The 21,580-nt window shown below is 44.7% G+C and overlaps 1 protein-coding gene across 1 annotated transcript in view; it reads left to right on the top strand.

Annotated features, from left to right (window-relative positions):
- The window catches only part of LOC126471053 (patched domain-containing protein 3-like), a 630,102-nt gene that overhangs the window by 333,719 nt on the left and 274,803 nt on the right, over window positions 1-21,580 (top strand). The window lies entirely within an intron of this gene.

Consider the following 21,580-nt stretch of genomic DNA (forward strand, 5'->3'; position numbering starts at 1 on the left):
ATGGGAAACAAGGTACTGAGTAAAACAGTTGGCGAAATTCATACAGCAAAATACTATGGACTAGTTGCAGGTTCAACGGTAGACACAGCAGATGATGATCAGATGATGATCAGCCAGGTTTTGTAGTAAGGTAGTGCCTCAGCAGAAGAGTTCACGAAAGGGTTTTGTGTTTTGTTCCCATACACAGTAATACGGGAGAAAGTCTTAGGAATGTTATCCTACATCTCTCTGTAAAACACAGCATTAAGATAGAAGATTATTGTTCGCAATCCTATGACAATGCCGGTAACATGAGTGGGAAATATTCAGGTTTAAGGGCAAAAATAAAGAAAGTGAATTAATTAGCATTTTATGTGCCCTGTGTTACGCACTAATGAAATCTCACGGTCCGAAACAGTGTAGAGGAATACTTAAAATCAGTTAAGTTTTTTTCTTTTTTTCTTTTTCTTTTTTGTTCATATTTTGCAACCAATATATGACATTTCTGTAGCTTCTACTCATCATTGGCAAATTCTTGTGAAGAATGAGGAGTTACTTAAAACATTTCCGATAGTAGCGTGTCGTGCCCTGAGGAAGCAGTATCATCTGTTTGACAGAATTTCGATGCCGTTTTCGTGTCATTTGAAGAAATTTTCAAGAACAAAGAAGAAAAGGGAGAGAAAAGAAATGAGGCAGACTCGCTTCTGAAAAATCTACAAAAACTGGAGATAGCTACATCGATTGTTTAGCGGTATGACGTGTTGTCTCGAATGGACAAAACTAAGAAACACATAAGATGAATTCGCAGTTGCAAATAATGACTACCATCAGCTGTAGAACGGAATGACGACAAGGAAATTTATGCCGGACCAGGACTCGAACCCGAATTTCCCGCTCATCGCTAGCGGCCGCCTTAACATTTGGCTATCCGTGCACGACTCACGGACAGACCCAAAATCCATATGTAGTCAACTATACCTCTACGATCTGTACCCGCACCACAGATCAGACCTTGTATGGTTGACGACATATGGAAGTTGGGCCAAAAGGTAAGGCGACCGCTCGCGAGACACGGGAAATCCGGGTTCGAGTCCCGCTCCGGCACAAATATTCACTGTCGACATTCTATTCTACAGTTGATGGTAGTCATTATTCGCAATTGGGAATTCATTTGATGTGGTTCGTAACGGCTGTGGTTACCGTAGTGCATTGTCATCAGAATAACTCAGGCACTGCAGTATCGTAAAACTAACAAATATTGTCAAAACCCGTACTTGACTTAATCAGCGGGTCTCAAGCGTAGCAATAATTGATTCCGTTTTTCAGCCGTGTTACGAAAAATTGTGATGAATTTCAAAACAAGCTAGGAGCGTGAGTGAGCGATGAAAGGGAACGCAAAGTGAGAAGAAGATTCCCTGATGGAGAAAAATCGGAAGAATTAAGTGGACGTGATGAATATCGTACGTCGCTTATTACAGTTGTTGATAAACTACAAGCAGACCCAAAAAAGCGAGAAGAAAAATATTGCGACGTTCAAAATGGTTCAAATGGCTCTGAGCACTATGCGACTTAACTTCTGAGATCATCAGTCGCCTAGAACTTAGACAAAATTAAACCTAACTAACCTAAGGACATCACACACATCCATGCCCGAGGCAGGATTCGAACCTGCGACCGTAGCGGTAGCTCGACTCCAGACTCTCAGCCAAATCAGTGGTGCAGTTCAGTTGGTTCCAATGTTGCACGTTTCTCCTCTTTCTGCACTGGTGGTAAAGAGAAGGTGACGTCCATCTGTATGCTTATGTCTACACTCTGCTCACGTTATTAACTTTGTTCAGCCGTTGGCTCCGACATATCGAGAAAAGCTCGGTTTAGTTAAAATCCCGTAGTTGTAACTGTTTCAGGTGGATGCTTTACGGCTGAATATAATGTTTTCTATAACGTTTTCTAAACTTAAAGGATTTAGTTCTATATTGAATAGCACTCCCTCCACCCCTCCCCCCCAGTTAACCATGGACCTTGCCATTGATAGGGAGGCTTGCGTGCCTCACATATAGGCGTACCATAGGTGCAACCGCAACGGAGGGGAATCTGTTGAAAGGCCAGACAAACTGTGGTTCCTGAAGAGGGGCAGTAGCCTTTTCAGTAGTTGCAGGGGCAACAGTCTGGATGATTGACTGATCCGGCCTTATAACACCAACCAAAACGGTCTTGCTGTGCTGGTACAGCGAACGGCTGAAAGCAAGGGCAAACCACAGCCGTAATTTTTCCCGAGGGCATGCAGCTTTACTGTATGATGGCGTCCATTTGGATAAAATATTCCGGAGGTAAAATAGTCCCCCATTCGGATCTCCGGGTGGGGATTACTCAGGAGGACGTCTTTATAAGGAGAAACAAAATTGGCATTCTACGGATCGGAGCTTGGAATGTTAGATCCCGTAATCGGGCAGGTAGGTCAGAAAATTTAAAAAGGGAAATGGATAGGTTAAAGTTAGATATAGCGGGAATTAGTGAAGTTCGGAGGCAGGAGGAACAAGACTTTTGCTCAGGTGAATACAGGGTTATAACACAAAATCAAATATAGGTAATACAGGAGTAGGTTTGATAATGAATAAAAGTAATAGCAACGTGAATAAGCTACTAGGAACAGCATAGTGAATGCGTTATTGTAGCCAAGATAGACACGAAGCCCACGACTACCACAGTAGTACAAGTTTATATGCGAACTATCTTCGTAGATGATGAAATGTATGATGCGATAAATGAAATTATTCAGATAGTTAAGGGAGACGAAAATTTGATAGTCATGGGGGACTGGAATTCTATAGTAGGGAAAGGAAGAGAAGGAAAAGTATTAGGCGCGTATAGAGTGGTGCTAAGGAATGAAAGAGGAAGCCGCCTGGCAAGATTTTGCACAGAGCATAACTTAATCATAGCTAAAACTTGGTTTAAGAATCATGAAAGCAAGTTGTATACGTGGAGGAGGCCTGGAGACACGGGAAGCTTTCAGACAGATTATATAATGATAAGACAGAGATTCAGGAACCAGGTTTTAAATTATAAAACATTTTCAGGGGCAGAGGCAACGGCCTTGCCGCAGTGGATACACCGGTTCCCCTGAGATCACCGAAGTTAGGCGCTGTTGGGCGAGGTCGGCGCTTGGATAGGTGACCATCCAGCCGCCATGCGCTGTTGCCATTTTTCGGGGTGCACTCAGGCTCGTGATGCCAATTGAGGAGCTACTCGACCGAATAGTAGGTGCTTCGGTCAAGAATACCATCTTACGACCGGGAGAGCGGAGTGCTGACCCCACGCCCCTCCTATCCGCATCCTCCCCTGAGGATGACACGGCGGTCGGATGGTCCCGGTAGGCCACTCGTGGCCTGACGACGGAGTGCTTTTTTCAGGGGCAGATGTGGACTCTGACCACACTTTATTGGTTATGAACTGTAGATTAAAACTGAAGAAACTACAAATAGATAGAAATTTAAGGAGATGAGACCTGGATAAACTGAAAGAACCAGAGGTTGTTGAGAGTTTCAGAGAGATCATTAGGGAACGATTGCCAAGAACAGGAGAAAGAAATACAGTAGAAGAAGAATGGGTAGCTTTGAGAGATGAAACAATGAAAGCATCAGAGGTTCAAGTAGATAAAAAGACAAGGGCTGGAAGAAATCCTTGGGTAACAGAAGAGATATTGAATTTAATTGATGAAAGCAGAAAATATAAAAATGCGGTAAATGAAGCAGACTAAAAAGAATACAAACATCTCAAAAATTAGATCGACAGGAAGTGCAAAATGGACAAGCAGGCCGGCCGGTGTGGCCGTGTGGTTCTAGGCGCTTCAGTCTGGAACCGCGTGACCGCTACGGTCGCAGGTTTGAATCCTGCCTCGGGCATGGATGTGTGTGATGTCCTTAGGTTAGTAAGGTTTAAGTAGTTCTAAGTTCTAGGGGACTGATGACCACAGATGTTAAGTCCCATAGTGCTCAGAGCCATTTGAACCATTTGGCCAAGCAGGGATGGCTAGATGACAAATGTAAGGATGTAGAAACATATATCACTAGGGGTAAGATAGATGCCGCCCACAGGAAAGTTAAATAGCCCTTTGGAGAAAAGAGAACCACCTGTATGAATATCAAGAGCTCAGATGGAAAACCAGTCTTAAGCAAAGAAGGGAAAGCAGAATGGTGGAAGGAGTATATAGAGGGTCTATACAAGGGCGATGTACTTGAGGGTAATATTATGGAAATGGAAGAGGACATACACGAAGATGAAATGGGAGATATGATACTGCGTGAAGAATTGACAGAGCACTGAAAGACCTAAGTCTCAACAAGGCCCCGGAAGTAGACAACATTCCATTAGGGCTGCTGATAGCCTTGGGAGAGCCAGCCATGAAAAACTCTTCCACCTGGTGAGGATGTATGAGACAGGTGAAATACTCTCAGACTTCAAAAAGAATATAGCAATTCCAATTCCAAAGAAAGCAGGTGTTGACAGGTGTGAAAATTACCAAACTGACAGTTTAATAAGTCACCGTTGCAAAATACTAACACGAATTCTTCACAGACGAATGGAAAAACTGGTAGGAGCCGATCTCGAGGAAGATCAGTTTGGATTCCATAGAAATGTGGGAACACGGGAGGCAATACTGACCCTACGACTTATCTTAGAAGCTAGATTAAGGAGCTTATTAAAATGAAACAAGAGTTACTCATCGAAACCGTTAATGTAGACATTTATAAATTTCTCATTGAATTCCTGTGAAAAAAGTAGCACTAATTATGGTCGATGAGAGAGAGAGAGAGAGAGAGAGAGAGAGAGAGAGAGAGAGAAAATCTGAGTGTGGCTGGGTTTATTTTGTTTACTTAGAATCTAGTTTGTTAACAAGAGAAGCAGACGCCTGTTGTCCACTGTACTTGTTCAGATTTTGCCGTTAATATGCAACAGAGATCCGTATTTTAATTTACTTGTTCTTATTTCCGGAAGACAAAATGAGGCCTTCAGTGGAAAGTTAGCTCTATAGCCGGCCGCTATGGACGAGCAGTTCTAGGCGCTTCAGTCCGGAACCGCGCTGCTACTACGGTTGCAGGTTCGAATCCTGCCTCGGGCATGGATGTGCGTGGTGTCCTTAGGCTTAACTAGTTCTAAGTCTAGGGGACTGATGACCTCAGGCATTTGAAACATTTAGCTCTATAATTTTGGACTGGTTGTTTCAGTGTACCCATGAGACAATTATAATAATTAAAACCCCGTAAAATACGCAATAAGCAGTCACAAAAACGTACATCGAAAAATCCGTTTCGCAACCTACATCCACCTGAAACTGTTCACTGAGCTAAGCCTTGGTCTTCATCTAGAGTTCTGACCTGGCACACGTCCTTCCATTATCAAATTAGCTACTCGTCGATGCCTCAGCCTATCCCATCTTATAGTCAAGTTGTGCCATATAGCTATTGTCTCCCCGATTAGATGTAGTAGCTCTTCTTTAATTAACCATCTAAACTTCAGTGTTATCCAGTAACGTCACATTTCAGAAGTTGCTATTCTCTTCTTGTCTGTGCCGCTGTTCGTCCATGTGTAACTCTCCGTTCAAGGCTACACTCCAGACATCTACTTTCAGAAACGACTTCGTAACACTTTAATTTATATTAGATGTTAACATATTACCCTTTTTCAGAACAGATTTCTTGCCACTACGAGTGTGCATTTTATATCCTCGCTACTTTGCCCATCATCAGTTATTTTGCTACCCAAATAGCAAAACTGGCCAACTGCTTTCAGTGTCTCATTTTCTAATATAATTGCGTCAGCATCGTCTGATTTAATTCCACCACATTCAATTCCCTTTGTTTTGCTTTTGTTCACGTCCGTATTATAACCTCTTTTCAAGATACTATCTGTTGCGTTCAATTGTTATTCCCAGTCTTTTGCCATCTCTGACAGAATTACAACGTCAACGGTAAACCTCAAAAATTTTATTTTCTCTTCCATCTTTAAGTTCCCTTTCGAATTTTTCTTCGTTTTAATACTGGCGACACCTTGCAATCCGGTCTCATTCCATTCCCAGCTACTGCTTCCCATTCATGGCCAGAGGTGTCCGGAAAGGGGGCAGCTGGGGGGGGGGGGGCATCAGGGGAGGAAGAATAGGTAAAAGGAGTACTTACCCCCTCCTGGAATCTGGTGTACACACTTTTTAGTCATTTCAGAATTTTCATAAATTTCTAGAAATATTTGTATTTTATTCTACTAAACAGCACGTTTAGCAATGTGTCTTCAGTGTTTGGTATGTAACTTTGGTTTGCTTAGTTGACACGCTCTCGGCGAGAAATAATATCGTTTCTTATATTGCAATGCCTGTGTTGGTTTGATGCCGGCCATTGTGGCCGAGCGGTTGTAGGCGCTTCAGTCTGGAACCGCGCGACCGCTACGGTCGCAGGTTCGAATCCTGCCTCGGGCATGGATGTGTGTGGTGTCCTTAGGTTAGTTAGGTTTAAGTAGTTCTAAGTTCTTGGGGACTGATGACCTCAGATGTTAAGTACCATAGTGCTCAGCGCCCCCCTTTGGTTTGATGTACTCAGCAAGGTCTGAAGGTAAATGCACTGCTGCGATTGTCAGCTGTATGAAATAAAGGAATTTTATTCGAATTTGCAAATATGATGAAACTCCAGCAGCAGTAGTGATTGGTAACAATGAAAATTTGTGCCGGACAGGCACTTGACACGATCTCCTGCTATACGCGAGCGGTCGCCGTAACTACTTCCTGGTCTCCGGACAGATCCAAACCTTTTGAGATATCAGTTGTGCACCTCGAGTTTCACCATATTCACAAATGTAAATAAAATTCTTGTTTTTCATACAGCCGATGAGTGCAGCAGCGCCTGTTCCTTCAGACATGTATGCCTAAAAAAGGCCATGATTTTTATCATACATCTCTCACTGTATGAAATTCACAGTATCTGTGCGAGTATAAAATGCAGACGAAACGGTCACATTTGAAAGTTTGGGTCTGCCTGTGGAGTGTGCTCCGATAGACGAAGCAGTTAAGGCGACTGCTCGCATAAAACAGGAAATCCGGGTCCAGCACAAATTTTCATTCTCACCAATCAGTAGTGCAGCTGGAATTTCACCATATTTGCAAAAGTGAATAAAATTCTTGAATGTCATTTCCCCTGGACTGAGAATGCGTTTCCGGACACGTCCTGCAGTCAAGGCGGATTTGTTTTGCACTTCCTGCTCGCACGGCTTAATTTATTTCTTGTGGTGGGTCGTGTTTGGCCTCTTACCTGCTGCGTCTACTCGCTGAGTTTAGAAGAGCCAAAGCTGGCTTACATACTAACACGTCGAGGTTGGCCATTTCTTTTACTCTTTTTTCTTTCTTATGGAAGCAGTTTTTTGCTTATTTAAAATAAAATAATAGTTTCTTGATATGGAAATATAAATAAAGTGTATGATAATTTAGAAGGAATAAAACAGAGGATAAGACAGACGTTAGAGCCACAACCTTGATGCTTGGGCGTGAATGCCTCAGTATTTCTCATCGAGCCATTGACACACAGTCACCATATTTGATTACAAAATGTTCAAATGTGTGTGAATTCCTAAGGGACCAAACTGCTGAGGTCATCGGTCCCTAGACTTACACACTACTTAAACTAACTTATGCTAAGAACAATACAAACACTCATACCTGAGGGAGGATTCAAAATTCCGGCGGGAGGGGTCGCGCAATCCGTGATATGGCGCCTCTAACCGCGCGTCCACACCGCGCGGCATACTGGGTTACGTCTTAGTGGCAGGATTGTTGCGTATAATACACTTACAACTAATATTTATGTACAGGTTTAGATTATCTTAGGTAACAATATGCTGGCACTGTCTAAAATACTACCTCATACTTGTGTACAATTTTAAAGTGATCTTTCGGTAACAGTAACCGATCATTATGAAGCCTGATGTATCTACATGCAATATTTCAGTTGCAAAAGTGTCTGTAGTTTGTAGTCAGTTAATATTTACGTGCTTGCTTGGCCTCTTTCTTCTTCCATCCTATGGGTTCTGTGGTTTTGCTACATATTGTCGTGCCCTCTGTATGACCTGCTGCTTAGATATTCTTTGTAAATTGGTTTAGAGATTTCGTCTGCTATTTTCTTTAGATGCTTCCACTGATCAACGTTATTAATGGGTCTGTATATTTGGCATTCTGTGGTTATGTTGCGTATAAGTGATGCGTCTCTGATGTTTCTGTAGTTCCCACAGAAAAGGACTGTGTGTTCTGAATTCCCTAATTCCCACATGGGCAATTTAGTGTCTGAGTTAGACTCACATGGTTTAAGTGAGATATGGCCCATGTCCAGTTAAGAAGTGCACCATGCCACAGCCAGGATCAGTTTCAGTCTCAACCGCTCTCAGACATTGGGGAAAAATGTATAGACTCTTCCTCCCTTGTCGCTGGCCTCCCATTCACCTTCCCAGGTCTCTGTTCACCAGAGTTTAAACTGATGCTTGTTGTTTACAGGTACACGGGTTATCAGACTTATCTGGTTCAGTATGGCCATCTTTAAGCAATGCACTGCAGCTCACTATATGATAGTAATAACAATCAGGTATATTCCAATCACCACACACGGTGCTACCACTGATGTGGTGCTGAATGCCCCTGACACTGTAAGCAGGATACTCCTTCACCCTCGTCTAACAGCTGTTCTGTTTGTGACGAGAGTTAATTGTTGTGCCCACATGCTGGATGCAAAGCAAATTACTAATTCAAGGAAATTTGGAAATTTGTGATAAATTCTTATGGGACCAAACGGTCGAGGTCATCGGCCCCTAGGCTTACATACTAACTTAAATTAAGTTATGCTAAGGACAAAACCCACACCCATGCTCGAGGGAGGACTCGAACCTCCGACGGGAGGAGCCGCTTGGACCGTGACAAGGCGGCTCAGTCCACGCGGCTACCCAGCGCGGCACTCATTCAAGTAGTGCACAGTTCATGTAGCTGGTGAAGGTACTCTGTATTCCCCTGATTTTAACCTTACCAATTTGTGTGGTTTTTCTGCTTAACCTGTAGTTTTTTTTTTATGTGTTCATGAAAATGTAATCTTTCATCACTGTATGCTCCCATATAGATGCAATGATTGCTCTGCGTCCTCAATTTTTACTGAAGGAACTCTTTTCAGTAGATCCTTCAGTAACGTGTATGTTATTTTGGTCTCTACTATCTTGAGTTAGTTCGTGGTGCACGTTTGTGTGATAGTGATTGTCTGCCAATCGCTTTCTTTTCCAGGTGGACTCTGTTGTTTGCAGGGACTGCTACTAGTAGGTCGTCTGCATATGCGACAACTTCATCTGTTCTACTATCCCCATCCAGTAGGTACAGAAGAGGTTCAATAGTCTCAGAAGATGGGTCCACAAATGGACATCTAAGGGCAACCCTAAGTAATGCCAACTTGGAATTCTACTAATGTCTTCTCACAATAGTCTAAGAGACTCGTAAACAGAGACTGTGGTCCTTCCAGTTGTCTTAACCTCACAAATATTGCAGGCAACCGGTAGTTGCCAAAAGCACCTGCAGTATCTATCATGATGGCGATGGCGAACGTGTGTTGTGTATTTTTGACAGTTTCTAGAGATTGATTAATTGCATCATCTATTGATTTTCCTTGTCTGAATCCGAACTAGTGTGAGCTGAGGCCCAGAAGAGCTCTCTGGGCCCATAATGGGCTGCACAGTAGCTTCTTGTGGACCTTAGCTTCTTCTGGGCCGTAGCCATTGTGTTCAAAAGGCAAATTAGCCTATATATCATTATCTGGCATGTGGTATTGTATTGTTATTTTCATATACACTATAAAGACATAAGTTGCTGTAAAACTAAATATAGTTACACAGAGAGACACTAGTCTATACTAAAAATCTAAAACTAAGTGGTGGAGTAGGAAACAGTCAGAATATGGTGTTGCTACACAAATCCGTTTCTTTGATGGAAGAATGAACAGACATTCTGCCAGTAGTACAAATGTAAACATGTGAAGTAAATGTTGAGTGGATCTAAATGATCTAAGTGATCTAAATGAACTGTTTCAGATTTTTGAAAATTTTGCACAGATATACAACAAACTGAGTAAAATAACTAAGGAAACCTTTTCGTCATTGGCCTTTAAACATCCACTATTACGCAAGGCCTCCTCAACACTTTTCTCCATACCTTACGATCTTCAGATACATGCACCCATGTTGCCACTATATATTTCCTCATGTCATCTATTCACCCTCCACTATGTTGTGGCTGTGCCCTCTGGTGATGTTTTGTGGTCCCTGGCTGGGTGAGGAGAGGGTGGTATGATAGGTGAGTGGCCGGTTTCCCCCCACTACAACACAAAATGCACACGTGGTCAAAATACACTGTATTACACGAGCCAACTGAGTACTTAATTTCAATGATGTCCAATCTGTAGTTCTGTGGTTAACAGCAATCAAATGACATGTACTAATACTTGAATCTTGTCCGTGTCCATATCACAACTACACCGAAGAGCCAAAGGAACTGGTATTGGCATGCCTATTCAAATACAGAGGTATGTGAACAGGCATAATACGGAGCTGCGGTCGGCAACGCCTATATAAAACAACAAGAATCTGGCGCAGTTGTTAGATCAGTTACTGTTGCTACAATGCCAGGTTATCAAGATTTAAGTGAGTTTGAATGTGGTGTTATAGTAGGCGCACAAGCGATGGGACACAGCATCTCCGAAGAAGCGATGAAGTGGGGCTTCTCCCGTACGGCCATTTCACGAGTGTACCGTGAATATCAGGAATCTGGTAAAATATCAATTCTCCAACATAGCTGCAGCCAGAAAAAGATCCTGCAAGAACGGGACCAACGACGACTGAAGAGAATCGTTCAACGTGACAGAAGTGCAACCCTTCGGCAAATTGCTGCAGATTTCAATGCTGAGCCATCAACAAGTGTCAGCGTGCGAACTATTCAACGGAACATCATCGATATGGGCTGTCGGAGCTAAAGGCCCACTCATGTATCCTTGATGACTGCATGACACAAAGCTTTACGCCTCACCTGGACCCATCAACACTGTAATTGGACTGTTGATAACTGGAAACATGTTGCCTGGTCGGACGAGTCTCTTTTCAAATTGTATCTAGCTGATGGACATGTACGGGTATGGAGACAACCTCATGAATACATGTCCCTTGCATGTCAGCAGGGGACTGTTCAAGCTGGTGGAGGCTCTGTAATGGTGTGGAGCCTGTGTATTTGAAGTGATATGGGACCCCTGATATGTCTAGATACGATTCTGACAGGCAACACGTGAGTAAGCATCCTGTCTGATTACCTGCATCCATTCATGTCCATTTTGCATTCCGACGAACTTGGGCAATTCCAGCAGGACAATGCGGCACCCTACACGTTCAGAATTGCTACACAGTGGCTCCAAGAACGCTCTTCTTAGTTTAAACGCTTCCGCTGGTCACCAAACTCCCCACACATGAACGTTTTAAGCATATCAGGAATGCCTTGCAATGTGCTATCCGTAAGAGATATCCACCCCCTCGTAATCTTACGGATTTATGGACAGCCCTGCAGGATTCATGGTTTCAGTTCCTTTCAGTACTAGTTCAGACATTAGTCGAGTCCATGCCACGTCGTGTTGCAGCACTTCTGCATGCTCGCGGGGACCCTACTCGATATTAGGCAGGTGTATCAGTGTATTTGGCTCTTTAGTGTATATACAATGACTAACGTTCCCTCACAGCTAACTATGGTGCGCGGCGACGACTATCACTGTAGAGGACTGGAGCACTGTGCGCCATATGGAGGTGCAATGCGAACTGAGTCCGATGCGACGTAGTGAGTTCGAGAGATTAGGCGATTGAGACAGCTCGGTCGGCGGCGGTGGTCTATATGCACGCTGCCCAGGGGATGTTATCGCCGTGTAGCCTGGATGAGTGTCTTGGTCTTCTCTTGTCCTAGACGCGTTTAGTTCAGCGCCTCCTATATAAAATTTCCTAGTGTCGACCGATTTACTGACGGAGGCGTACGCAAGCACATTCCTCCCCTCCCCCTTTCCCGTAACGCCGCACCGTTGTCGTGTTACTGGAGATGTGAACGACAACGGGGAGGGGTGGGGGGAGGGGAAGGGGCAGGAGGCAGGAAGGTGGACGTAGAGATGATCTGGGAGCCGTAACTGCAGGACGGCGTACTCTCTGCCGTACCCCGCCATCTGGCTTGCGAGAGCAAAGGAACGTCCTCCAGAAAACACTGCGCAGGATACACGTCCAGTGCTGAGGGCGTCTCCTGGGGTCCTGGGCGATGATGGCGACGGCGATGGCGGGTCCAGGTCTGTCGGGTCGGAGAGCGGCGACGGCGGAGGCGAGGGCGCGACGCCCATTGGCTCGTCCTGGGGTGCCGTGGCGGCGGCTGTGAAGGCTGCATGGTCTCTTAGGGCCGTGAATCTGGAGGAAGAAAAGCAACAAAATCACGGGACAAACGACAAATTAGAATTTGATTCCGGTGACGACACTGCATACCATCGGGACCTGCAATCAGATCCATATTATACCGATGCGTTTCTGGATCTCACCTCGCTCCCAGCGCTGACGTCGGCCAAAGACCCCGTAAAGAACAAGATCATGCGGTGCAAAGCGATACTTGCGGACCATCGGCGGCGCCGGATGCTGCGGTGTGTGGAGCAAGTGAAGCAGCGTCCACTGGCGGCGGCCATGCAGAGTTCTGCCGGTGATGGTCCGTCGCGTGTGTGGGGCGATAGCAGGCGAGAAGGAGTTGGAGCGCCTGTTCCCGTGTGTGGGAGTTGCGAAGCTTGGCCATCTGTTAGTTGAAAGCGCGCACGAAGACTAGGGGTGAAACGCAGCACTTGTTCGATGACGCATGCCGTTTCGTGCACAAAACTGTTCAAAGTCATGTGACGTGAACTGAAGTCCGTTGTCCGTAACAATGACTTCAGGCACTTCTTCAATGCAAAAAATTGAGGGCAACACTTGAATGGTGCTACGTAATATGGTAGAGTTCATAGGCACTGCAAATGGGAACTTGATTTAAAAAAAGTCTACTACTATGAGCCAGCGAATGTTCCTAAACGGTCCTGCAAAGTCTATGTGCACTCGTTGCCATGGCGATTCAGTCTTAGGCCAAGTTGCGGATGTCTGTGGAGGAGCTGATGGGTTGTCCGCGCATGTGCGACATTGTGACGTCATCTGTTCAATGTGAGGGTCGAAGCCCTGCCAAGTACAGAGCCGGCGCGCTGTTTAGTGCGAACAAGTCCCCAATGGCCTTGGTGAAGCAGTTGTAACACATCCTTTTGCAATACTGTGGGATGAGCACATGCGATTGTCCACTGTCAGATTGTACTAAGATCACACCTTGTTGTACTGAAAGGTTAAGCCGACGAGCAGAGTATCGGCGCACTACTGAGTTTTGAGTAGGTACTGTTCAGTGAGCGAGGCCAAGACGTGCGAATGTATTGCAACAAAATCTTCAGATCAGGGTCCGCTTCCGTGACCTGCTCAATTTTTCTGTAATTCTAGGGAAAGATTGCAGCATCTCAAAGTCCTGCGCATCGATCTGGCAACAAGATGCGTAGGAGGAATCAAAATCAGAGTCGGGGCCGATCGGAAGGCGAGAAAGGGCGTCAGCATTGCCATAGGTCTGTACAGAATTTCGTACTGATTCTGGGATAGAAGCAAAGACCAACGTTTCAATTTTTAAGCAGTACGTGTAGGAACCGACTTTGACGGATGAAACAAGGACTGCAAAGGCTTATGATCTGTCACTAAATAGAACGTACGACCAAACAGATAGTGATGGAATTTTGTCACATCATACACAAATGCGAGAGCTTCTTTTTCAGTTTGTGAATAATCGCACCTAGTTTGAATTAACAGCCTTGAGGCAAAAGCAATAGGTCTCTCTTGTGCACCAATTCTGTGCAAAAGCACAGCGCCGATTCCGTAAGAAGAAGCGTCTACTTGCAAAATCACTGGTTTGGCATGATCAAAATGTACTAAACATCTGTCACTGAGCAAGGCATTTTTCAGTTTCTGAAATGCGTCGTGACATTCTTTGGTTCACACGAAAGGCACAATTTTCCGACGTAAGCAATGCAATGGAGCCGCGATCTGTGAAGCGTTCGGAGTGAAACGAATGCAGTATGTCAACTTCTGTAGCACAGAGTACAGTTCAGATACATTGCGAGGAACAGGCAGGTCACGGATTGCAAGCAAATGAGATTGGAGGGGGTGCATATCCTGACTGTTTATGACATGACCTAAGCACTGTAGTTCAGTTTGAAAAAAGTCACACTTTTCAAGATGGCACTTGGGTCCTGCTTACGACAACACTCGAAAAAGAATACGCAAATTGGCAATGTTTTCCTCTGGCGTGCGACCTGAGACGACAATATCGTCAAGGTAGTTCGAACAGAACGGCACTCGAGCAGGCAGCTGTTCCAAGTAGCGTTGAAAAATGGCGGGTGTGGAGGCACTCCCGAAGGGCAAACGTAAATACCTGAACAGGCCTGAGTGTGTATTAACAACAAACACTTCCTGTGATTCTTCATCTAGTGGTATTTGCAAATAAGCATTACGGAAATCTATCTTAGAAAAGTAACGGCCTGCGCCAAGCCTGTCTGTAAGTTTCTCAGGGAGAGGCAATGGATAAGTGTCAATTATTGTCTGTGGATTGACTGTAGTTTCGAAGTCAACACGAATGCGAATATGACAAGAAGGCTTGGGTATCAAACCCAAAGGACTTGCCCACTGGCTAGCTTGTATTGTAGCAATCACACCATTGCCTTGAAATTCTTTTAATTCACTAGCTATATTGCCTCGTAAAGCAATGGGAACGGGCCGAGCCCGGAAAAACGTAGGCTGCTCATTATCTTTCAGGGTAATGCGCACTACAAAATTATTAGCTTTCCCAATTCCATGAGCAAAGAGTTCAGGAAATTCCTTAAGCAAACTAGCTACACTGTCTTCTGGATTAAAAGCAGTCACTGAAAGCACATTGTCTGGGATTCTAAGACCAAACAACTCAAACGAACGTAAGCCAAAAATATTTTCACTATCTCTTGGTTGCAACACAGTACATTTCACTGCCCTAGTGTGAGATTTGTGGCAGGCAAGCTACACTGTCCAAGTATCGGGATTTCCTGTCCGTTTTGTGAAGTGAGGTGCATGCTAGATTTTGACAGGCGTGGTGAACCTACCTGTTCGTATGTGGTGCGATTAAGCAAAGTTACTGAAGCACCGCCGGCCGGTGTGGCCGAGCGGTTCTAGGTGCTTCAGTCTGGAACCGCGCGACCGCTACGGTCGCAGGTTCGAATCTTGCCTCGGGCATGGATGTGTGTGATGTCCTTAGGTTAGCTAGGTTTAAGTAGTTCTAAGTTCTAGAGGACTGATGACCTCAGATGTTAAGTCCCATAGCGCTCAGAGTCACAGAAGCACCTGTGTCCCATTGAAAGTCAACACGACGGCCAGCAATTTGTATTGTTACAAATAATTTGTTGGAAATGTGTCGCACTGCACTGGAGCGAGATGACGGCACAACCTTACTTGAATTATTGCTAGAACCTGTAATCGGTTTTGAAAACACTGCATTCACAGAACGTGCATGAGGCCTGCTGTTGCGAGAGCGGGCAGAATTGGTGTTCTGATGCTGTTGCCTGGGCATGGCCTTTCTTTTCACATGAGTAACATGCCACGTTGCGCGACGGGCAGTCTTGCCGCTTATGGCGAGCAAAACAGCGAGGGCAAGCCTAGATGACAGGCCTGGCGAATTGTGTACCAGGCTGTCTGCGCATCTGTGTGAGCGTTCGTTGTGGCGGCTGAGGGAGGCGGTCGCGGGCAAGAGGCGACAAATCGGGACCTGATCAAATTTATCGGCGGCTGTGGCACCGGATGGAATTGTTCTGATATTTTCCACACTTGATGGAGCGAAGGATCTGAATGCTTGAGAATCTGTTCTCTAATTATGTTATCAGAGACATTGTATGTGGTCACATCACGAATCATCATGTCACTATAAAAGTTGCTAAAACTACACTTCAATTTACACTTTCTAGTGAGACCCTGTAAGTCGGTATACCACTGACGGTACGCCTATTCCGGCGAAAGAACTGAAATCTGGCTGCCGCGACCTGAACTTGATGTTCATAATACTGGCTTAATGCACCTACTTCTCCATCATAGGTGAGTGCGGCGGGAGACGACGTAGGCAAGAGTTTTTGAATTAAGCGAAACACAAGTATTCCCGCGAAGGACAGGGTTGGGTTGGGTTGTTGTGGTGGAGGAGACCAGACAGCGAGGTCATCGGTCTCTTCGGATTAGGGAAAGACGGGGAAGGAAATCGGCCGTGCCCTTTCAACAGAACCATCCCGGCATTTGCCTGGAGCGATTTAGGGAAATCACGGAAAACCTAAATCAGGATGGCCGGACGCGGGATTGAACCGTCGTCCTCCCAAATGAGAGTCCAGTGTGCTACGGACAGGAAATAATGAGATTTCACAATACCTTGAATTCGATGGACTTGACTGTGGGTCTGTAACTGGGTGACATACTCGAGCGCTTGTTGGATCGGTCGGTTGGTCTGTTGGGCAGCCGACGCAGCGTGTGTGGCAAGCAATTACTGTACAGTAGACAGCAATGTGGCAATTCGCTGGTTCTGAAACTGAAAAATCTGATTTAGTTCCAGTGTAGGAGCAGTCAGCGGCTGAGGCGGGATAGCCATTCTAACGCTAACAAATTACAGCAAAATATGAAAAGACAAATAGAAAAGGAATGTGCAAAGCCTCTGAAAAGAGAAATAGATTACTTCTGCAGCTCCTCTCCTGTATTACATGCAACAACAAGAACAAATGAGCAAATAGAATCACTGCAACGACAACTCCCCTGCAGAAACCTAGAACACATGAAAAGCAAACAAAACTTGTATAGCGGTAGAGCTGCGTGAAATTCGTTTATGCTATAAATGTGCGATAAAATGCGAAATCAACGCATTTCAGCGAAATTTATTAAAATTTGCAAATTTCAGGGAAATTCATTAAAATTAGCATATTTTAGCGAAAACTATTAAAATCAAGATTTTTTCCGTAAGACAAAAACCGAATTTCGTTTCCTTGTTTTATCGATTTTGCTCGACCGATTTACACAAATGACGTCTGGATATCAGCTGTTCTAGTTACCGCAATGGCTGTTACTCTACAATTAAAAAGCAGAAGTAGACAATTTCACGCTCAGTCTAATTTCCTACTTCTCCTGAACTGCACAAAACGTCTCTCCGTCCACATTAACCGATAATTTTTAAAAACACGACGTAACCTCACAATTTGATACGCCTCAACATCGGTTGTGTGTTTACGTTAGGTTTGTTTGATATAGCCTACTTCAGTCGACTTCAGTAAGATTTGACCGTTACTTCTGAGCATGCGCGAGTTGGATTCTACTCCAACGCTTTGGCACCAATGTTTGTTGGTCGCAGTGTGTGGATCCGGCCGTATGGTGTAAACACGTGTATGTAACGTTTTGCGAGTGTTGCGAAGTGATAATAGTGTGTTAAAAACGGGTCGGCATAAAGTCAGTTTGCAGAACCGATGCAATGGCTATCCCAAAGAAGAAGGTTTTTATGTTCACGATAAAAATACTTTTATGTGTCGATTTTGTAATGAGAAGCTCAACTGGGAGAAGAACAATTTAGAAAAACACATTAATAGTGCTAGTCACCTGGGCAAAAAAAGCGTTTGCAGTGGTTGCAGGAACTTCATCAAAAAGGCAGGCTGCTATTGGCGAGCAAAATGCTAAATTTTCGAAGTTTATTTGCTAATCTGACGTAGCTCTATATATATCAGACTCGTCGCCCCTTGATGTGGCTGTGGCCTCTTGTAATGTTCTGTGGTTCGTGGCTGGATGAGGAGAGGGTGGTATCGTAGGTGGGTGGCCGGCTTCCTCTCACTACAACACAAAATGCGCACGTGGTTAAAATACACTTTATTACAGGAACCAACTGACTTCATAACTTCAAAGATGTCCAGTCTGAAGTTCTGTGGTTAACAGCAATCAAATGACACGTACTAATTCTTGAATCTTGTCTGTGTCCATATCACAATTATATACCATGACTAACGTTCCCTCATAGCTAGCTAAGGTATGAGGCGACGACTATCACTGTGGAGGACTGAGTCTCGATGCGACGTACTGAGGTACTGAGCTTGAGAGATTGAGTGATTGAGGCAGCTCGGTCGGCAATGGTGACCTATATGCACACTGCCCAGGAGGCATTATCGGCGAGTAGCCTGGGGGCATGTTTTCGTCTTCTCTTATCGTAGGCGCGCTTAGTTCAGCGCCTGCTATACAGTGTTTCCTAGTGCCGACCAGTGTGCTGGCAAAGGCGTACGCCAGTACACACTACATTGTTGTTTCACTCTTTTATTACGGTATCTCTGGCAATACAGCACAGAACTTTCTTGGCCCATGTGTATTATATACCCGGTGATCAAAAAGTCAGTATAAATTTGAAAACTTAATAAACCACGGAATAAGGTAGATAGAGAGGTAAAAATTGACACACATGCTTGGAATGACATGGGGTTTTATTAGAACAAAAAAAATTCGTAGAATGCCCGACAGATGGCGCTGGACAGCAAAACGTCAGTGACTGTGCATGACAATCGTCTATAAAAGGAGCTGTAATGAGAGAGAGAATCAGATGCGTCAGCAGTCGCAGCATGTTGACGTTACCTGAAAACGCGCTTTTATTGAAGCTGTGTTATCAGAATGGGGAATGTGCTAGTTCAGCGTTACGATCCTATCAACATAGGAAGGGGATTCGAACGGGTAAAGGTCCGTTGACAAATGCAGCTGTGGCGAGAATGATTTCGAAGTTCGAAGCGACGGGTTGTTTAGACGATAGACCCCGTAGTGGCCGACCGAGCACAAGGCGTAATGCTACTGAGACAGTTCAGGAAGAAATGGAGACTAGCGGGTTCGTCTATGCACGGGGAAATCAGCGCTCGTGCAGTCGCACGTCACACCGGCACTCCATACACTAGTGTTTGGTTGGCACTTAGGCGTACGCCCCGATGCTATCCGTACAAAATCCATCGGCATCATGAACTGTTACCTGGTGATTTAGTGAAGCGGAGGGCATTTGCGGTGTGGGCCTTTCAAAAGATGGCGGAAGATGACAATTGGTTGAGTAACGTGTTTGGACCGACGAAGCTCATTTCACACTCCGAGGGTCTGCCAACGCCCACAACTGCAGAATTTGGGCTACCGAAAATCCTAGAACTGTCGTGGACACTTCATTGCACGACGAGAAAGTCACGGTATGGGTTGGATTTACCCCATCTACCGTTATCGGGCCTTTTTTTCTTCGAGGAAATGCGTGATTCTAGTTTTGTAACTGCTGCCGTGACGAGTGAGAGGTACCCCGATATGTTACAGAATCGCATCATCCCCAGCCTGGCTGATAAACACCTGCTGGAACGTACGATGTTTATGCAGGATGGCGCTCCACCCCATCTACATCTACATCTACATCCATACTCCGCAAGCCACCTGACGGTGTGTGGCGGAGGGTACCTTGAGTACCTCTATCGGTTCTCCCTTCTATTCCAGTCTCGTATTGTTCGTGGAAAGAAGGATTGTCGGTATGCCTCTGTGTGGGCTCTAATCTCTCTGATTTTATCCTCATGGTCTCTTCGCGAGATATACGTAGGAGGGAGCAATATACTGCTTGACTCTTCGGTGAAGGTATGTTCTCGAAACTTTGACAAAAGCCCGTACCGAGCTACTGAGCGTCTCTCCTGCAGAGTCTTCCACTGGAGTTTATCTATCATCTCCGTAACGCTTTCGCGATTACTAAATGATCCTGTAAGGAAGCGCGCTGCTCTCCGTTGGATCTTCTCTATATCTTCTATCAACCCTATCTGGTACGGATCCCACACTGCTGAGCAGTATTCAAGCAGTGGGCGAACAAGCGTACTGTAACCTACTTCCTTTGTTTTCGGATTGCACTTCCTTAGGATTCTTCCAATGAATCTCAGTCTGGCATCTGCTTTACCGACGATCAACATTATATGATCATTCCATTTTAAATCACTCCTAATGCGTACTCCCAGATAATGTATGGTATTAACTGCTTCCAGTTGCTGACCTGCTATTTTGTAGCTAAATGATAAAGGATCTATCTTTCTGTGTATTCGCAGCACATTACACTTGTCTACATTGAGATTCAATTGCCATTCCCTGCACCATGCGTCAATTCGTTGCAGATCCTCCTGCATTTCAGTACAATTTTCCATTGTTACAACCTCTCGATACACCATAGCATCATCCGCAAAAAGCTACAGTGAACTTCCGATGTCATCCACAAGGTCATTTATGTATATTGTGAATAGCAACGGTCCTATGACACTCCCCTGCGGCACACCTGAAGTCACTCTTACTTCGGAAGACTTCTCTCCATTGAGAATGACATGCTGCGTCCTGTTATCTAGGAACTCCTCAATCCAATCACACAATTGGTCTGATAGTCCATATGCTCTTACTTTGTTCATTAAACTGTGGGGAACTGTATCGAACGCCTTGCGGAAGTCAAGAAACACGGCATCTACCTGTGAACCCGTGTCTATGGCCCTCTGAGTCTCGTGGACGAATAGCGCGAGCTGGGTTTCACATGACCGTCTTTTTCGAAACCCATGCTGATTCGTACAGAGTAGATTTCTAGTCTCCAGAAAAGTCATTATACTCGAACACAATACGTGTTCCAAAATTCTACAACTGATCGACGTTAGAGATATAGGTCTATAGTTCTGCAAATCTGCTCGACGTCCCTTCTTGAAAACGGGGATGACCTGTGCCCTTTTCCAATCCTTTGGAACGCTACGCTCTTCTAGAGACCTACGGTACACCATATTGCTAGACGCGTGAAAGATCTCTTGCGCGCGTCGTTTGGTGACGATCGTGTGCTCAGCCGCCACTTTCGTCATGCTTGGCCTCCCATGTCCCCAGACCTCAGTCCGTGCGATTATTGGCTTTAGGATTACCTAAAGTCTCAAGTGTATCGTGATCGACCGACATCTCTAGGGATGCTGAAAGACAACATCCGACGCCAATGCCTCACCATAACTCCGGACATGCTTTACAGTGCTGTTCACAACATTATTCCTCGACTACAGCTATTGTTGAGGAATGATGGTGGACATATTGAGCATTTCCTGTAAAGAACATCATCTTTGTTTTGTCTTACTTTGTTATGCTAATTATTGCTATTCTGATCAGATGAAGCGCCATCTGTCGGAGATTTTTTGAACTTTTTTTTTTTTTTTTTTTTTTTTGGTTCTAATAAAACCCCATGTCATTCCAAGCATGTGTGTCAATCTGTGCCTCTCTATCTACATTATTCCGTGATTTATTCAGTTTTCAAATTTATACTGACTTTTTGATCACCCCGTATTTTGTGCTCCCTGAATAATATTTGAAACACTGTTCAAGAAACTGTACACTTGTCCTGTAGTACGTAACATCCACCTTTTTACTGCAGGGAAGATTACGCCTAACTCTCATG

The sequence above is a fragment of the Schistocerca serialis genome, chromosome 3, assembly GCF_023864345.2.
Source record: "Schistocerca serialis cubense isolate TAMUIC-IGC-003099 chromosome 3, iqSchSeri2.2, whole genome shotgun sequence".
In the NCBI taxonomy this organism is placed as follows: Eukaryota; Metazoa; Arthropoda; class Insecta; order Orthoptera; family Acrididae; genus Schistocerca; species Schistocerca serialis.